General features: G+C 39.7%; 1 protein-coding gene across 4 annotated transcripts in view; it reads right to left on the minus strand.

Moving 5' to 3' along the window:
- DCC (DCC netrin 1 receptor) overlaps nucleotides 1–18,507 on the minus strand; it is a 983,595-nt gene that overhangs the window by 282,588 nt on the left and 682,500 nt on the right. The window lies entirely within an intron of this gene.

Raw genomic sequence — 18,507 nt, forward strand, 5'->3', positions numbered from 1 at the left:
GTATTAGAAGTTTTTGATTGTGTGTGTGTGTGTGTGTGTGAATTCATAATTCACCTTTGCTGGGAAGATATGTTCTTCGTATGTGTTCAAGTCCCCAGGTCTGGGAATGTGAATTTCATTTTGACAGGTGAGTTTTGGCCCCAAATCACAAGAACCCAGTTGCCTACATTTAATCTTCAGACTGGCTTTTGTGCTCCATTTGTATCCAGTTCCTATGAAAGGTAGTCTCCTTTCTTGCATTCTCTCTCCTGGGGCCCGGTGCTGGGAACTGCACTCCTGTTAGCTAGAAAACCCATTTGGGGGGCGGGGGCCATCTCATTTCCCAGTGGTTCCAGAAACATTATCAATTTACAATACATACCAGTGATACAAAGGGAGAGGTTTTAAAGAACTGCAGAAAGCTTTCCAAGTCATTTCTGGCTCTGCAGATTCTCAGCCCACGTCTGTCTTCATTGATAGAATTTCCCCTTGCTTTCCTGATCAGCACAGAATTTGAAATAAATGGGGGACTGGCAAGAGCGCTGCCAATCTTCTGTGGAAGAGTGGAGAGGGGAGGGTGGAAGGCTGATGCCCGGATAGGTAGCACCTCTGTCCAAAACATGGGTGATATTAACCCTCTTGACAAAAGCCGTTACTTGCATGCACCATGGACAGTGCCAACCAGCACTGTGAAGGGAATTCACCCCTCCCTCCCACTCACTGCCTGCTTCCCCTCCAAGGCTGCTTAACTCACTCATGTCTACACTGTCCTCTCAACTGTACAGCCCGAAACCCCAATTGTGGCTCCCATCCCCGACTCTCCCCCATTCGCCCCTTCTGGGAGACCCGCTCCTGGACAACTCACTTTATCTGCACGGTCACACTTACAGCCACACCATCACTCTCTCCCCCAGAACTGTCCCGCTCTCTTTCAGCTCCTCTGCTTCCCCTGCCGCTCACCTCCCGCGCGGGTGGGTGTTCTCTGCGCAGCGTCCAGAATAAGCTGGTAAAAGACACATCTGGCCCTGTCACTCCACCGTTTATTATCCTCCAGGTCTACTCTTTCCCTCAGAAACTCCAAACTCCTCAGTCTGCCTGCTGGCCTGGCACCTGTTGATCACTTTTCTTTTGAATATATTTTATTGATTTTTTTTACAGAGAGGAAGGGAGAGGGATAGAGAGTTAGAAACATCAGTGAGAGAGAAACATCGATCAGCTGCCTCCCGCACACCTCCCACTGGGGATGTGCCCGCAACCAAGGTACATGCCCTTGACCAGAATCGAACCTGGGACCTTTCAGTCCGCAGGCCTACGCTCTATCCACTGAGCCAAACCGGTCAGGGCACTTTTCTTGTTTTGGCTTCCTCCACAAAGAAAGAGTGTTAGAAAAGGACTTAAGTGCAAATGCTTTATTTGGAAGGTGATCCCAGGAAACCCCCTCGGGGAGTGGGGAAGTGAGACAGCAGGGAGTGAGCTGACAGTTACTGCTGTGGGAAACTGAAGGGAGCTCCCCTGGGGACCCCGGGAGTCAGGGTGCCACAAGCTTCTGAGCGATCCACTTCTGAAGGAAGCAGGCTGGGGAATTGATCTACCATCCTATTCTCCCCCACTCACGGAGGATGATTCCCTGGGAGTGGGCCATCCTGCATGGTAGCCTAGTGCGTTCCTATCATCGCAAAAACGCCACCTTTGGGCAGAGGCGTGTAGGGGTCCGCAGCAAGCAGCGATCATTGGCTCTCTTCACTCAGCAAGTATTCTAGAGCATCTATCCTATGTCAGCCCCTCTCCAGCCCCGGAAGAGAGTGTCTTCGGCAGCTTCCATGGAGGCTCCTGGCTCTTTAGCGAGCTCTGTGGCAGAGTGGCGGGCGAGGGTGGGAGGTGCATGCTGAGCCACGAACAGTTCCTAGGGCCTTGGCACAGGCAGCTCCCACCCTCTGAGAAACCCACCTCACCCAGTTAACGCCCACTTTCCTCTTGACTTAGGTGCCTGTCCTTTGGCAAGATGGACCCAAAGCATTCACAAAATATGTATCTACCAGGTACGAGTTCATATCTATAAAATTAAAAAGGAACGTCTAAAAATCCATACAATAATGAGGAATCTTATTTTAAAACAAGGTTCAACCTGACAAATAAATGTGCATTAAAATAAAATCTAAAAATGTCTGTCTGAATAAAGTCTATTTAAACAATCTGTCTGTACTCAGTCAGTGTGGCGCAGTGGTTGAGCATCAACCTATGAACTGGAAGGTCATGGTTTGATTCCAGGTCAGGGCACATGCCCTAGTTGCAGGCTCCATCCCCAGTGTGGGGCATGCAGGAGGCAGCTGATCAATGACTCTCTCATCATCAGTGATGTTTCTATTTCCCTCTCCCTCTCTGAAATTAATGAAAAACATATTTAAAAACATAAAACAATCTGAGTAGCAAGACTTTAGAGAGTGTTACTACCTAGTCCTGGCCATGGAATTCCACCACCTTCCGCTCTCAGCTGAAGCCTGCAAGAGTACAGACTTCAGAAGTCAATTTGGCAAAATTCTTTAAAATGAAAAATATTCATACCATTTGCCTAAGCATTCTCATGTCTATAACTTTTAAAAATAAATACCCAATTAATCAATGTGCAGATGTGAAATCATTAGACTTTTTCTCAAAATGTAATGCCTGTACATTTTATCAGTTTAAAGAAAAGGGGATTCTTACGGACTATTTTTACAAAAGATTTTTTAAACACAAAAGGTGAGCAATGATGACTTTGAAAAATCTTTGGAAAATTTTCAAGTTGGAAAATAATTTTTAAAAGAACAGGAGAGAAATTTTCAAATCCTTTCTGTCCCAAAGCAGCTCACTTATGGATGATATCACATCAGAAGTCAGCTGGGTTTCCCATCCATTCAGGGACTGCCAGGAAGGAGAGCAATGGAGTCTCCACTCAGATGCTCTCCTCTCCAGCTTCCCTGGTCTACACTGGATGGCACAGATAGAGCTCAGAATAGAATCAATCACGGACTCTTTACTTCAATTTAAACAGTCCTTATATGAAAAGGAAGGGACGCACTTTTCACAAAGGAATGGCTTCTTGCTTTACACAGGGAAATTAATTTTGTTCTTACTAATCCTCCATGCTTTCTCTCAACAGTAACTTGTCTTCACAGAGGTCTCACTCAATAAGGAACCAATCAGGACTCCTTTTCTTTGCTCTTGGAGGCCTAATCTCCATTCTGGCCCTAATCTCTCTGGCCCATTACTGTTGCCATGGTTACAGCTTCTGTTGTCATGGAGAAGAAGAGGAGGCGAATTTGCCACACTCTAACATAAGTCTTTTTTTTTTTTTTTTTTTAAGAATCTCTTTAAAAAAAAAATATCATAGCAAAATCCAGGAATAAGAGGTGATTTCTGAAGATAATATAAATGGGAAGAATAGATAGTATTGAAACAAAAAACTAAGAATAACATTTGTATGATGTCACTGCAATAGCCTTGGTAATAATTATATTATTGGGTGAATTTTTCTATGAAGCTACATTTTGTCTAGATACCAGAGACTTTTGTTCTGTCAAATTTTTAGTATGTTATTATAGGAATATTAATTTATATCTGTGCTATCAACAGTGCTTGACCTCCACTTCTATGAGGCATATGAAAGATGATAAAATATATTCACAAAATCACAAAAATATTTAATTTGCATTAAATATCAAACAACCAATAGGTTTTTTCCCACTGTCACTCCCCAAGTTGTTAACTGAAGCACTACCAGTGTGGCCACCAGGTCAGCTAGATGCTTTCTTCCATGCATCTCCTTATTATCTTGAAGATTTAATAAAAATAAAATATAACTAGATAACATTAGTGATGTGACAGGAACATTTTAATTGTCCTAAGAGCAAACATTTATTTGCCTTTGGTGTTTTTTTCTTGGTGCTCTTTTGACACCAAACTCTAGCTTTTTAATGGTCTAATGGAGAAGTAGATAAAATTTAAATTTTGGTTAACGTTTTTATAGTTTTAAACTTAATTTTACAACCTTACCAAAACGAAGTGTGGCTGTTTGTATTTGAAAATAACAAAATCCCATTTTTATAAAGCTTCACTTATTTTCAAATTCAGAGAATCAGGGCCTTTCAGCTGGTGTATTAAGAACCTTATACAACAAAGACAATTTAAAATTTGTGTTTAAAAAAAAGTGATTTGAAACAATTATTTCATTTTAAATGAATATGAACTAGATGTTAACAAACTATAATATTTCATTGAATCTTCCTTTTTACATAAAATAATTTACTGGATTAGTATCTAAGAATGAATAACCTAATTTTATTGAATGTCTATCATGTTCCTATGATTATGCTTGTAAGAATTATTATTTTTCTATTTTCTATCTTTAAATATATTGTTATTGACTTCAGAGAGGAAGGGAGTGGGAGAGAGAGATAGAAACATCAATGGTGAGAGAGCGGCATTCATCAGCTGCCTCCTGCATGCCCCCTCCTGGGGATCCAGCCCACAACCCAGGCATGTGCCCTGACTGGGAATGGAACCTTAACCTCCTCATTCACAGGTCAACACTCAACCACTGAGCCACATGGCTGGGCAAGAATTATTTATTTTTAAATCATGTTCTTTTGCCCTGAGAGGATAGGGGACTAAACTGTTAGACAATTACAACATTTGAGACAGTCTCTTACAAATGAGTTCCACGCTCACGTTTTGGTAGGGGGTTGTTTAGAAATCAGAACTCACTTCTAACTAAACCATTTCTATCCTATTCCCAGAAAACTATCATTTCACAAACGATCACAGTACTCACTCTATGACATTGGATCCCACTTGTGTGAGTTTTCTTTGGTGAAATCAATTTATGTATTCAATCACTAATCCGTTCAATGTCCATGGAGGGATTACTGTGTGTAAGGCACTATGGGAGGCCTGTTTTAATCCATTTCCCAATTCTCCCTGCCTCTGATTCTCCCTCAAGGACCAATGTCCTCTCACCTCCAGCATTGCTCCTCCATTCCAGCTCTACTTGCCCAGTCTGGAGCAGGGTGGCCTGAGAAAAACCCGGTGGGAGGGCTCTGGAGGTAGAGAACCAGGCTTGAGGTCTTCCAAAGGCTCTCCTTGCTGGCTCTCAGCTCTCCACACTGAACTTGTCCAGTTCCATGATGACCTCACACTTTCTCCTCTGCTCCTTCCGTGTGCTGCCACCTCAGCTGGAATACCGCCCTCCCACTGCCTTGCTGCCCTGCCCTTCAGATTTCAGTTTAGCTGTCACTCACTGATCCCTACCTGGCTTAGGTGCCTCTATCATGGGCTTTTTTAGGACCAGGATAAGTGTCCTCTCAGGATACTTACGACCCTGCCCTGTAATGGCCCAGTCACTTTTGGGTGCCCTTTACCAAATTATATGCTCTGTAAGAGGAGGACTCAAGTCTAACCTGTTTACCACTTTAATCCCCAAACCTAGCACAGTGTGTTTAGAAACACCCTGGGCATCCAATACATCCTGGCAGTGTTAGCAAAATGAAAGGCTTTGCAAATTTGTGAAATTATAATGATTAGACTTTGACTAGAAAATTCCCTGCCAGAACCCTCTAAATTGGGTACTTGAGAATATGTCTGGGGAGGAACCTGGGCTATTATTGCAAGCTGGTTATGCTAATAATTATAACTCTAATAAATGACATGTACATTTCAAAACTAAACTCAGAAGAAGGCTCCAGGGGAATGTAGGTATGGGGTGTGGATATTTAACTTAGGATCAAATGGAGAGAAGAAAATGTTCTGGAAATCCAACAATACATTAAAGGAGAAGCTGTGTTCAGGTAGGAATAATTCCCGAGACAAGGAATGCTTTCATTGAGAAGATTTTAAGAAAGAAAGCCTGAAACACTGGCTGGGGCTGGCCCGGGCCTCCAGGAGGAAAACCTGGGGATCTGATATCAGAAGTCTGATACTTATCCCAGGACCATGCATACAGGAGAATTGCCAGGCCCAGGCTGGATGCTGGGAAAGGTTACCTATGGCCACACACAGAGACAAGGCAAAAAACAAATTCTGGACCATATTCTCATATCAGCAGAGGTAACTGCATCTCTCAGAGTAGGAAGTCTTTGCAAGAGACAAAATGAGAAGACAAATATTGGGTAAACTGGTCAACCAACATATGTGTGAATAAATGCTTGTATATTCAGATCTGTACATTGTATGTATATGAAAGTATACATTGTATGCGTTTAATGATTTATTTTTTTAATTTATCTTTATTGTTGAAAGTGTTACAGATGTCCCCCTTTTTCCCCATTGACCCCGTCCACCCTGTACCGCCCCTCCCAGGACTTCACACACTTTTGTCTGTGTCCATGGTTATGCATATAAGTTCCCCAGTTAATGTCTCCCCACCCACCCCTTCCTTCCCTCTAAGATTCTACACTCTGTTCCATGTTTCTATATCTCTGGATCCATTTTGTTCATCAGTTTATTTTGTTCATTAGATCCCACATATGGGTAAGATGATGTGATACTTCTCTTTCTCTGACGGGCTTATTTCACTTAGCATAATGCTCTCCAGGTCCATCCATGCTGTCTCAAAGAGTAAGGGATCCTTCTTTTTTAAAGCTACATAGTATTCCGTGGTGTTAATGTACCACAACTTTTTTATCCACTCATCTGCTGATGGGCACTTGGCTGTTTCCCGATCTTGGCTATTGTAAATTGCATTGCTATGAACAAAGGGGTGCCTATATTCTTTCTGATTGGTGTTTTGGGATTCTTAGGATATATTTCTAGAAGTGGGGTCACTGGGTCAAATGGCAGTGTCATAAACAACTTTTTGAGGAAACTCCATACTGTTTTCCATAATGGCTGCACCAGTCTGCATTCCCACCAGCAGTGCACTAGAGTTCCCTTTGCTCCACATCCTCACCAGCACTTGTCATTTGTTGATGATAGCCATTCTGACAGGTGTGAGGTAATACCTCATTTCTTTATTTTCACTTTGTTTACTTAGGAAAGTACCTCTTAAAGAGCTCATCCAAGATGGAACAAAGACCACATGCAGCTTGGGAAGGTGGCTATTCCCTCATTTATGTAAACACAGATGGATTTGTCTAGAAAACTGTCATTAAACAGAGGGGATGTTGGATCCGTTCTCTAATACTACGACTATGTGAATTGGGAAGTTATTTAGCTTCTCTGAGCTAAAAAATCGATTAAAAATCGATTCAAAATATTTAACATGCATGGTTAAGTGATGATGAGAAATAGATTGTAAGGCTCCCCACAGTAACTAGCATATGAGTTGTATTCAATAAATGGCTGTTACTATTTGTCTGTTTTTAGATCCAGAGAGCAGAACGTCTGTCTGGCTGGGCCCGTGTGATGGATCCCTTACTTTGGCTGGAAACCCATAGACCCTCCTGGCAAGGCTTTGGGGAGAATTTGGGCTAAATTGATAGGTGGAGTAAGTTGGGGACAAGGGTGCTTCCTTTCTGCAAGGACAGGACGTGATCGCTTCAATATCTCTCCAATTTCCTTTACCAGCTGGCAGAGAAAACATCATCCTTTGTTTGCCCTTTTCGTCATCCCACATGCCTGCCCCTATAAGAATATACTTCATTTCAGGCTTCTTTTCTTTCTCTGGACTTTCTTGCTAATCATTGTACCCTTTCCACCTGTCATTATTCCAAGGCTTCGTAAGGCCACCTTTAATCACCACTCCCATCAATGTCTTTTCCTGGCATCTTTCACCAACTGCAGGATGACTATGCTTCTCCCCAACCCCCAGACCCTTTTGTTTCCATCCTTTCCCTGGAGTTTATGCCTTTGAATTCTTCGTCATTGTTTATCTATTCTCCATGCCCAGGGACCCCACATGCGCCATTTCAATCATTCTCCTGTCACCAGAGCTTCCTCTAGGGAGAATGGCTGACAAGCTGTGACATCTCCCCTCCCATCCCTCATGTGCCTTTATCATCCTTCACCTCATCCCAGCCATATGGTGCTTTGTCCCAGCTGCCACGCAAGCCTCTTCCGCGGCCCGTGAAGAACATGTGAAGAACACATGCGTTGCTGATTTGGATCAGGAGGCAGTCTTTAAGAAGCCGTGCTTTGCTCTTTGGTAGTAAGACAACGACCAAAGTCAAACAGCCAACAAGCTGTGTTGTTAAGAAAAAATAACTGAATTAGTGCTAGGGAATCTTATTATTGTTATTTTGTTAAGTAACTGGATTTTTCCAGCAAGAAACTCAAATAAAGGTACGTTGAAGATAATATAAATTAAGTAAAAAGAACTAAATGTTTAAGCTACTCTCTTTAGTAGTGTAGCCCCTTTTAAGAGCCACCTTTACTGTTTCAGGATTCCAAGTGACAAAATAAAGTTCCAATCACATTGATGACTCAGTGGGTTCCCCTAATGGTGAACTCCTAACTCTGTCCATGGGATTTAATATAAAATTTAATTTTACTTATTTAAGGTTACAGTCTGTGTAGCTGTGGGAATGCGCATTGCCAGGGCAGGCTAGTTCCAAAGTTTGTTCCAATGAAATGTCTGTGGGAATGAGAGTCTCAGGATGACAGGTGCACCAAGCGCCGTGTTTCTGATGGACAGGAAGAGAGGGGATGTGTGAAGAGGCACCTCAGCCCAGGAGTGCATCCGCAGGGCATGGGAGTTTATGAAGCATCTGTGTGCAGTGCAGGTGGCTCTAATTTCTCGCTATTCGCCCTTGAATTTTATAGCCAAAACAAATTAAAGAAAAATAAAAATAAAAAACAATATAAGAGGATATAAAGCTAAGGTAAGTTATTACTTGTTCCAATTAAGTTTATATAAATAGAACCTATTGCTGCTAGAGGCCTCTGCAAGGTACCAGGGGGCCATAGAGGGAGTATGTATGAAGAATGCTTCCTTAGATCCTTGTTTCATTTTAGCTTTGTCCTTCTAGGTCCATAAACCCTGGGGAGAGAGAGCAGGGAGGTGGAGAGGGAGGGAGAGAGAAAGAGAGAATAATTCCATCCTTTATGGAAAGTAAGATGGTGAACATGGACAGTTCGAAACCATGTAAGTTCATGGCTTTTTCTTTTTTTAATGTACTGCAGTGAAGGAAATGATAGTGAAGCTGCAAACTATAACAGAGGCTTATTGGCCTGAACCTAGCACTCACACTTCAAATTCATTAAGCAGGCAAACAAAATAACTATCAGAGAGGACTGATAGGTAACAGAGACATTATATAATCATAAACTCTGGCCATGCATCCAATGCCAGTATTCTCCTTGACCACTCTAAAGAGAATTATAGTAATTCCTACAGAAAGAATGTTTTTTTAAAAGTCTTGTTTGAATATGTAAAAAAAAAAAGATCATTAATGTGTTGATTTAACTGATGATCCATGTCAATTTGAATTACAGTTGATAAATTCATAGAATAATTCAAAATGTATCATAGCGCATGAGAAATTCTTAAATATATCTATTTTAAGTTTGATTTCTGGTTGCAATTATAGCAAAGCAAAAAATACGTTTTACCTGTATTCACATGTTCACCCTGATCAATAAAGAGGTATGATGGCCCTTGCCGGTGTGACTCAGTTGCTTGAGCATTGTTCCATGTACTGAGAGGTTGCCAGTTCGATTCCTGGTCAGGGCACATGCCCAGGTTGCCAGTTCAATCCATAGTCAGGGTGCATATGGGAAACAAGCAATCAATGTGTCTCTCTCACATCGATGTTTCTCTATCTCCCTCTCCATTTATCTTTAAAATCAGTAAACACATTTTTTTTTAAACAAAGAGGTATAAGGGTTGGTTTTTTTGAATATATATTTTTATTGATTTCAGAGCAGAAGGGAGAGGGGGAGAGAGAGAGAGAAACATCAGTGATGAGAGAGAATCATTGATCAGCTGCCTCCTTTATGCCTCCCACTGAGGATCAAGCTCGCAACCCAGGCATGTGCCCTTGACTGAAATTGAACCCGAGACCCTTCAGTCCACAGGCAGACGCTCTAGCCACTGAACCAAACCAGCTAGGGTGGATGGTATTTTTTATGAAATAAAGAGAAAAGAATTATGAGATTATCTATATTTTCTTTCAGTTAGTACTTTGGCAAGTATCTTCCAGAGTGTAGACAGGTTAATCTCTAAGCTCACTACCACTCAGGTTCTATCATGTTAGGAAGCAACAATATCTTCCACCTCTGTCTCTTTTCTTGCTTCTTCTTTTTTTAAACTTGTTTCTTTTTCTCTTTTTTTCTCTGAAAGTTATTCATCCAAAATTTAGACAGAGTTTGGAACCCAATGGCAGCCTCAGTATCCAGGCCAGGATTAATAGCTGGATTTAAACATAATATGGTACAGAGAAGTTTGGAATTAGGAGGTTAAAACAATAGAGTTCCATGCCAGGCTCACTTCTGATTATATGACCTTATTGTAAATGCCCACTATCTCTATACTTTTTTCCAGTGTCAAAGCATTGTACGGACATTCCTCTTCTTCTACCTGGCCACAAAGACACAAAATATAGCAAATGATACCAATCAAAGGCTGAAGTTTATTAAAATGGGCAAGACAGAGGCCGGTGCCACTTAGCATTAAATTCAAGCATTAACATTAAATCTATTCAAGCAAAAATATAGATTGTCCTTGCATAGGAAGCCTCAGTAGTGTTAGGATGAAAATTCACACTGAAATATCTACAAATCTCTGCAAGCAAGCGGCAGCTCTGACAGCACTGGAGAGTTCTGTGGCTTCCTGAGCCCACGCTGGGCTCTGTCAGGTACTTTCTGTGTGATACCTGGTGAGATGCCTAAAATTTCTCTGCACGATAGTAAAGAGGGTCAGGAAAAGCGTAGTCCAGAGTACAGTGCCCAGAAATAAATGTGAAAAAGTCAAAAAGAAAAACCTGAACACTGCTCAAGAAAAACAAAGGGCAATTTACTAATTAAGCTATTGAAAGGGGTGGCAGTTCTTGGAATATGACAAAACCACATACATGAAGAGAAATATTAAAAACATGACTGCATTTAAGTTATAATTTCTGAGTGGAAAAGTTTGATAAATGGGATTGAAATATAAACGACAAGCTGAAACAATATTTTTCATAATACTGCAAAGGATGAACTTTTCTAGTATGGAAACAGATGTCACACATCAATTAGACTAACCAAGAAAATAAGATAGAAAGGCAGAATTATAAAACATGGGAAAGCAGTTTCAGTACATGCAACTTTAATTTTATTAAAGTTGCATGTACTGATATATTTGAAAATTCCTATTGCTATCTCCTCTTCGGAGTAATTATTAATTCCATCAAAAAGCATTACTTTACTCTAATGGATGTAAACATAAAAATACAAAATACTGGGGCCTTTCCCTTTGAGAATGTAAAAAAATTGTTACCCTGCAAATGAAAAGGAAGCCAACATTCTCACCCTTTTGGTTGTGTGAAGCAAAGAGTACATGATATCCTATATTCACAGGTAAATATTTTGACAAGAGAAAAAATTACCTGTACAGAGATCAGAGCTCCATGCCACAGATACAGAAACATTTTTCAATTCTTAATATGTAGTTTGGGATTCTGTAGCTATTTTGTAATAAGCATGAAGATATGGTTATGGAAGTTGACTAGTTCTGGCCTCGAGGTTTTGTTCTGACTACAGCTGTGTCTGGGAAGAGACCAAAATATGATATTTAAATAAATTCACTTGAGGATGACTAGAAAATAAAACGAACAGAAAACCTAGATGAATTAGAGACGTTTTCTGCTCTCTGTGCCACCCAGCTATGTCATAATCCAAACATCTAAATTACCTCTTCTGGCCCTGGCGGTGTGGCTCAGTTGTTTGGAGGGTCGTCCCGCATACCAAAAGTGTTGCGGGTTCAATTCCTGATCACGGCAGGAAGCAACTAATTGCTGTTTCTCTCTTACACTGATGTTTCTCTCTCTCTTTCTTCCTCTTCCTCTCTCTCTCAAATCAATAAACATATCCTCAGATGAGGATTAAGTGAATAAATAACCTCTCTGGGGGTCTAATTCTGTTGGGCACAGATAAGGAATGGGAAAGCTGGACTGTGAGAGCTTTATTGTTGACCTCTCTCTGAGTAATCAATCTGTGCTCTCCAAGGAGGAGGTCATCCCACACAGGCAGCAGCACATGGCGATGTTGCCTGCTACAGCTATCTAGACACGTATTAGAGAATTAACAGAGAATGTGATATAATCATGCTAGTTCTTAGTCATAGAGCTTATTACAGCCATTAAGAAGAGAATTCAGGAGACAATCAGGAAGCTAGATTTAGTAAGTTGCTTCCTAAGAAAAGAGTTTGGGAAGGAAAAATAGTAAATTCATGGTAAAACCCTGGCAGACTTTTGCTCCTTACCCAAGTGGTGAGGGTTATCATCCCCAGTGATATCATGTGACCATCACAAGTCCCTGATGCTATGCGACAAGAACGGCACCTGACCTCTGTGCTATTCTTTCCCCAAACCCAGAACCCCAATCTAAATCATAAAACAAGGTTCAGACAAATACAGATTGGGAGACAGTCTACAGGAAAACTGGCCAATACTCTTTAAGATAGTCAAGACCCAGAAAAACAAGGAAAGGCAAAAATCGTCACAGAAAAAGTAGACTGGTATGACATGACAACTAAATCAGGTGGTACACCGCACCAGATCCTGAGACAGAAAAATAATATTAATGGAAAAGCTGGTGAAATCCAAATGAAGTCTTGAGTCTAGTTCACAGTAATGTACTAATGTTGGTTTCTTAGTTTTGACAAATACACCATGGTAATGGGAGATGTTAACAGTAGAGGAAACTAGTACATAGGAGCTCTGTCATATCTTTACAAATTTTCTGTAAATCCAATCTTATTCCAAAATAAAAGTAGTATATTTAGAAAAGGGAGGAGGAGCTGTTGCAATAATTATAGTTGACAAGCCAACCCTACTGCTCTGAGTTCTGGTGTTTTTTAAAAAGCTGAGTGTGGACTCCTTGATGACAAGTGATAAGGGGGTGCTTATCTATTAGTAGCGAGCCATTTCGTTCTGAGTGGAGAATCAGAAAAAAGAAACAGTATCATGGTTTAGAATTCTTGGTGTGGTCGCAGCTACCATCCTTCAGCGAGTGTGAAAAGATTAATTGTGGAGGTTGAAAGGATGTGCACCACCCTGACTTCCAAACACAGACCTGAGAGACAAAGCATTCGGACTGCAACCATCTATCTGGGAAGTGTCATCCCATCCAGGACGTTTATGATTCATGCTGATGCTTCTGTATCACCTGCTGCCAGTCTAGCTTTGTATTTTATCATAGGGAGTAATGCATTGGATTCCAACTAGATTCTTGTTTCATTCTATTTTTCAACTTTCATGGCAACTAATAGCCAGTGAAATGAAAGGTGACAGCTTGGAAAGACAGTTTTGCTGAGGTTGGCATGATGAATTCCAAGACAGCATGGACATGGATAATCATGGAAGTTGTTTGAAACATGGGGAGGGTCACTGGGGTAAGGAGTTGGACATCTGAGAAAGACCGGAAATACCACCAAACATGGTAAGAAGATGAGAAGTAATAATAACCAGGCCAATAAAATTAAAAAATGATGGGTGGGAAACTTCACTTTTTGTAAATGCTTACCTATGGAGAGGAGGAAAAAGTAATGAGTAGAACAACTTGCCGAGGGAAGTCTAGAAAACAGAGTAAAATTCACTGAAGGGAAAATGTATATACCAATGACTCAGAAGAAATGACTGAATAACCAGAAGAATTCATAAAATCTAGGCAGTTGAAATAAAATAATATTTCTAAAAATGTACATATCACAGATCATGCTGGTCTAGGTAAGAATGTCACAGATCACTAAAATCTAGGATGAACTCCCACATAAGTTAATGTGTCCTTAAACATGGCAATGTATGATTCCAGCAATTCTGCACACTCACTTTGGTTAACAGTCTCAACCTCTTTCTCCTCCAAGACCTTTTCTCATCTCTGACTATTAGTAGTCATGATACATAATTTTGAATTTCACTTCACACTTGCCTTCACTTGCCCTCTGTTTTATGCATATTGGCTTGGAAACATGGTCTAGTTTTGTTGTTAAGAATACCTACCCCTACATAATCTTATTCTCTTACTGTCTCATTCCTTGTATTAAAATAATGTCACTATTTTTAGCCCATTAAAAACAAAAAATAGCCTTGGCTGGTGTGGCTCAGTTGGTTGGACTGTTGCCCATACACCAAAAGATCGTGGGTTCGAATCCCAGTCAGGGCACACACCCAGGTTGCAGATTTGATCCCCGGTCTGGGTAGGTACAGAAGGCAACCATATGGGAGGCTGCCAATCAATTTTTTTTACATTGATATTTCTCTCCTCTTTCTCTCTCCCTTCCTCTCCCTCTGAAATAAAAATTTAAAAAACCTAGAAAATATAAGTCACTAGGCACTTCCATCATAATTTGTCTCCATAATAAGCAACTCTAAAGAAATATATACATATTAACTCAATAATCAATGAGTCTGGCAGGTTTTTTTCCACTGGAGCTTTCACCCGGGGCCATGATGCATAGAAGCATTTGACTGACCCTCATGATAGTGATTACAAAATTTTAGGATGTGTACAAATCTCATGTTATCTTAATGACGTATTAGCGAGCTTCCCTTTTCACTCTGAATTTGTTAGCTGCTGTGAAATATACTTAGAATTCATGCTAAAACAACCACTTCTAAATTTTTTAAAATATGTTGTTACTGATTTCAGAGTGAGAGGGAGAGGGAGAGAGAGATAGAAACATCAATGATATGAGAGAATCATTGATTGGCTGCCTCCTGCAAAACTACCACTGGGGATTGAGCCCGCAACCCTGGGCATGTACCCAGACCAGGAGTAGAACTGTGACCTCCTGGTTCATAGGTTGACTCTCAACCATTGAGCAACCCGGTCAGGCCACTTCTAAATTTTGAGTAGATCTTTGGGCTGTAGGATACTTAGATTTACTGAATAAATCAATGGCAACATTTTATAGCCTTCTTGGTTTTATACATTTTGATGAAATTCCCTTCTCAGGCCTTGACTTTCCAATCTTAAAAAAATAACCCAACCCCCACCATCACCACACCCTGACATTTCTTCCTCCTTTTCCCTTAGCACGTATTAGTCTTATATGAAAATCCATTCTCCCCTCTTGATTATATTAGTTTCCCTTCTTGAATATATCTGCCTATCTCTTTTGTAAAGCAAATTGAATGGCCCATAGTTTTTAAAATATAAACATGCCATTATTTTTTATAATGATAAGGAAATAAAAATCCATCTACCAAATCCTTTCTATTAACCTCAGCATGTTATTGATTTCTTTAAGTACTTCCATATTGAGGTATTTTTAAGACACAGGCACCTTCAATAACCTTCACACCACATATCTGCTTCTCAGTTTGCTCTCATAAAAATACTACCCATATGGAAAAGGTATGCTAACTCCTTTGAATAAGCAAAATAATTTCTGTAAAATAATTCCTTTTCACTTCTACCAAATTAATCTGGGTTGAGACTGAGCCATGCAGTTAAGACTGAGCCATGCAGAAAAAGCTTGTTTAATTTAGAATTTACATATGTTTTTCTAATATATATTTTAAAACTGATCAAATCTCTTTCACCTAGATTGGAATAGTTTTATATATAAAAAGCTTCTCTGAACAATTTGAAAGAGATAAAAAGACATAAAACCCTTTATTCATCTGAATTATGGTCTGTCTTCTTAGACTAAAAGCTACTTTAAAACAAGGTGCATACTTAATTCATGAATTTATCCATTCCTTCCTCTATTCACCTGATCATTTTTTCACTCAAAATATTTTGCTAAGCACCTTCCATGTATCAGGCACCATTCTAGCTGCCTTCTGGGAGCTTATGTTCTTTATTTGAATCTTTCTTGGTGACTGATTCTATGTGTTAAACAGAGTAGAAGCTCTGGTGATCACAGGGTGGGGTAATTGGGCATTATTTCATGTGTTTTTTACTTAGAGGGGGGAAAAGCCACATCTGAGAAAGAAAGGAAGCATAGGACAGTATAGATTCCAGAGCCAAATTGCTTCTGCAACATACTAGGTGTTTTCATGCAAGTTACTTTACTGCTCTGGGCCTCAGTTTCCTCACCTATACACTGGAAAACTTCTATTACCTGATGCCTAAGACTGCCTTGACAGTCAAATGATTGAAAGTTCTTATAAAACACATTCAGGAATGCTTGGCTCATAAGAAGCACACCATAAGCTTTTGTTAAAGAAAGGAGATGTCCAAGAGGAAAAAACAAGCACCACTAGGAACTAAGCCCTGTGACGCTCCCATTACTTCCAACTTCACAGTGCACTGCATTGGACAAACATTTTAATCTTCCTGTGATCCTATTTCCTAATTTGAAAGACAAATATGAGAACAAAAATCCCCACTGAAGTGAGTCTAAATGACCTCCTGATCTGAGAAGAAAGTGGCATCATTAAATATAAATTAAAAATTCAGAAATTAGAAAGCACTCTGCTATTTTTTGCCCCATGAATTGTGAATCCCAGGGCAGTGGTTTAGGAAAAAAAAAGACACAGGCTCTGGCCAGAAATGATTTAGTTTGATGAGAAATTGTATCATTACTGCTTTTTGAATGATCCCTGTATATTAGGTATTGAGCAAATTAGTCCATGCACATTTAGTGGGTTCTACACTAATTTTGCATCATAAGGGGCTTTGAAATGCCTCCAAGGTCACTGATACTAGGTGTACTAGTTAATAATAGTGGATTTTGTAATCAAAGAAAACAGGATAATTTCAAGAGAAACATCAAAAGTGCTTTATTCAAAGTAATGTCCATCGATAGCTACACATTTCCCCATCTTTCAGGTAATTTGTGGAGACAGTCCCAATAGAACTTTTCTTGTTTTGAGGCAAACTATTCAGAGACCCAATTTTCCACTTCTTCGTATGTTTTGAAGTGCTGCTCAGAAAGTGCATGTGCCATTGATCGGAACAAGTGGTCATCTGCAGGAGCAAGGTCTGGTGAATACGGCAGGTGGGTTAATACTTCCCAGCCAAGATCTTTTAACGTGTCTTTAACTGGTTTTGAAATGCATGATGGTGTGTCATCATGAAGCAAAATTACTTTGCTGTGTCTTCTGGTCATTTCATAATCAAAGCGGGTTCAAATTGATTATTTGTTGTTGGTAGCGATCAGTATTAACGGTTTCACCTGGTTTTAGAAGCTCATAATACACCACACCTTCCTGATCCCACCAAATGCTGAATATTGTCTTCTTTCCAAAGCAATTTGGCCTTGCAATGGATGTTGATGGTTGACCTAGATCAACCCATGATTTTGTGTGTTTGGGATTCTCAAAATAAGTCCACTTTTCATCACCAGTCACAATTCGATGAAAAAAGACTTTATTTCGTGCATTGAAGCAACACTTTACTGATGACTTTTCGGTTTTCCATTTGTCTTTCGTTCAGTTGATGTGGCACCCATTTTCCTTCCTTTAAAATCTTTCCCATTGCTTGTAAACGATTGGAAATTGTTTTCTGAGCAATGTTTAATCTTTCTGCAAGTTGTTTTTGAGTTTGACACGTATCTTCATCCAATAATGCTTGTAATTGTTGGCCTTCAAACTTTTTCGGTTGACCTGGACGTCTTTGTCTTTCACATAGAAATCATCACTTTTAAAGCATTTAAACCAGCGTTCACAACTATCTTGAGATGGAGCATGTTCACCATAAGCTTCCCAAAGTATTCAGCAGCACTTTTCTTCAAAATAAAGTAATGAATTAAAACTTCCCGCAAATGCTCTTTTTTGGCACGAAATTCAACATTTTTAAGTGTAAAAATATCTATGATATTAACACCTTCAGAAAATTTGACATATGAAGTTTTGAAGCTTGTTGTCAACACAACAAAATAGCACCCATATCAAATCGCACATATATCAACATATGTTTAACTCCATCTATTGAAAAAAAAATCCGCATTATTAATCGGTACACCTAGTAAAATGGCAGAGAATTTCTACAAATCTAAGCTCTTAGCTGCAATGATACCATAAAGTATGTGCAAGTACAGGAAATATTACAATAACCTCTACTGACACCATCTGTAGCTGCCTTTTGGTATTAGAAAATGAATATTAAGTGCTGAGTGTTGTGTACTTGTCATGAAAAAACATGTTAGAAAAAAAGGATGCTAAAAGTCATATTTATTAAAAGTCATATTTCTCAGCTTGAAATTATTGATGCATTTGCAGTATTTAGGAGCTTGTCAGAGTTGCAGTTTTATTTTGCTATAAGCCCACACACATATCATTAGTGTCATCCTTGAAATATTCACTAATTCAATGACAGGATTGTAAATTCTTTTCAGTCTAGAAGGTATAGAAACACCTGTTATTTTGAAAACCTAAACATCATGTACTTAGTACATGATAAAATTAAGAAAGCTACTGCTGTATGAATCACAGATGCTAATTTTCTGGCATAAATATAGAATAATAT

The sequence above is a fragment of the Plecotus auritus genome (assembly GCF_963455305.1).
Source record: "Plecotus auritus genome assembly, chromosome: 8".
NCBI lineage: Eukaryota > Metazoa > Chordata > Mammalia > Chiroptera > Vespertilionidae > Plecotus > Plecotus auritus.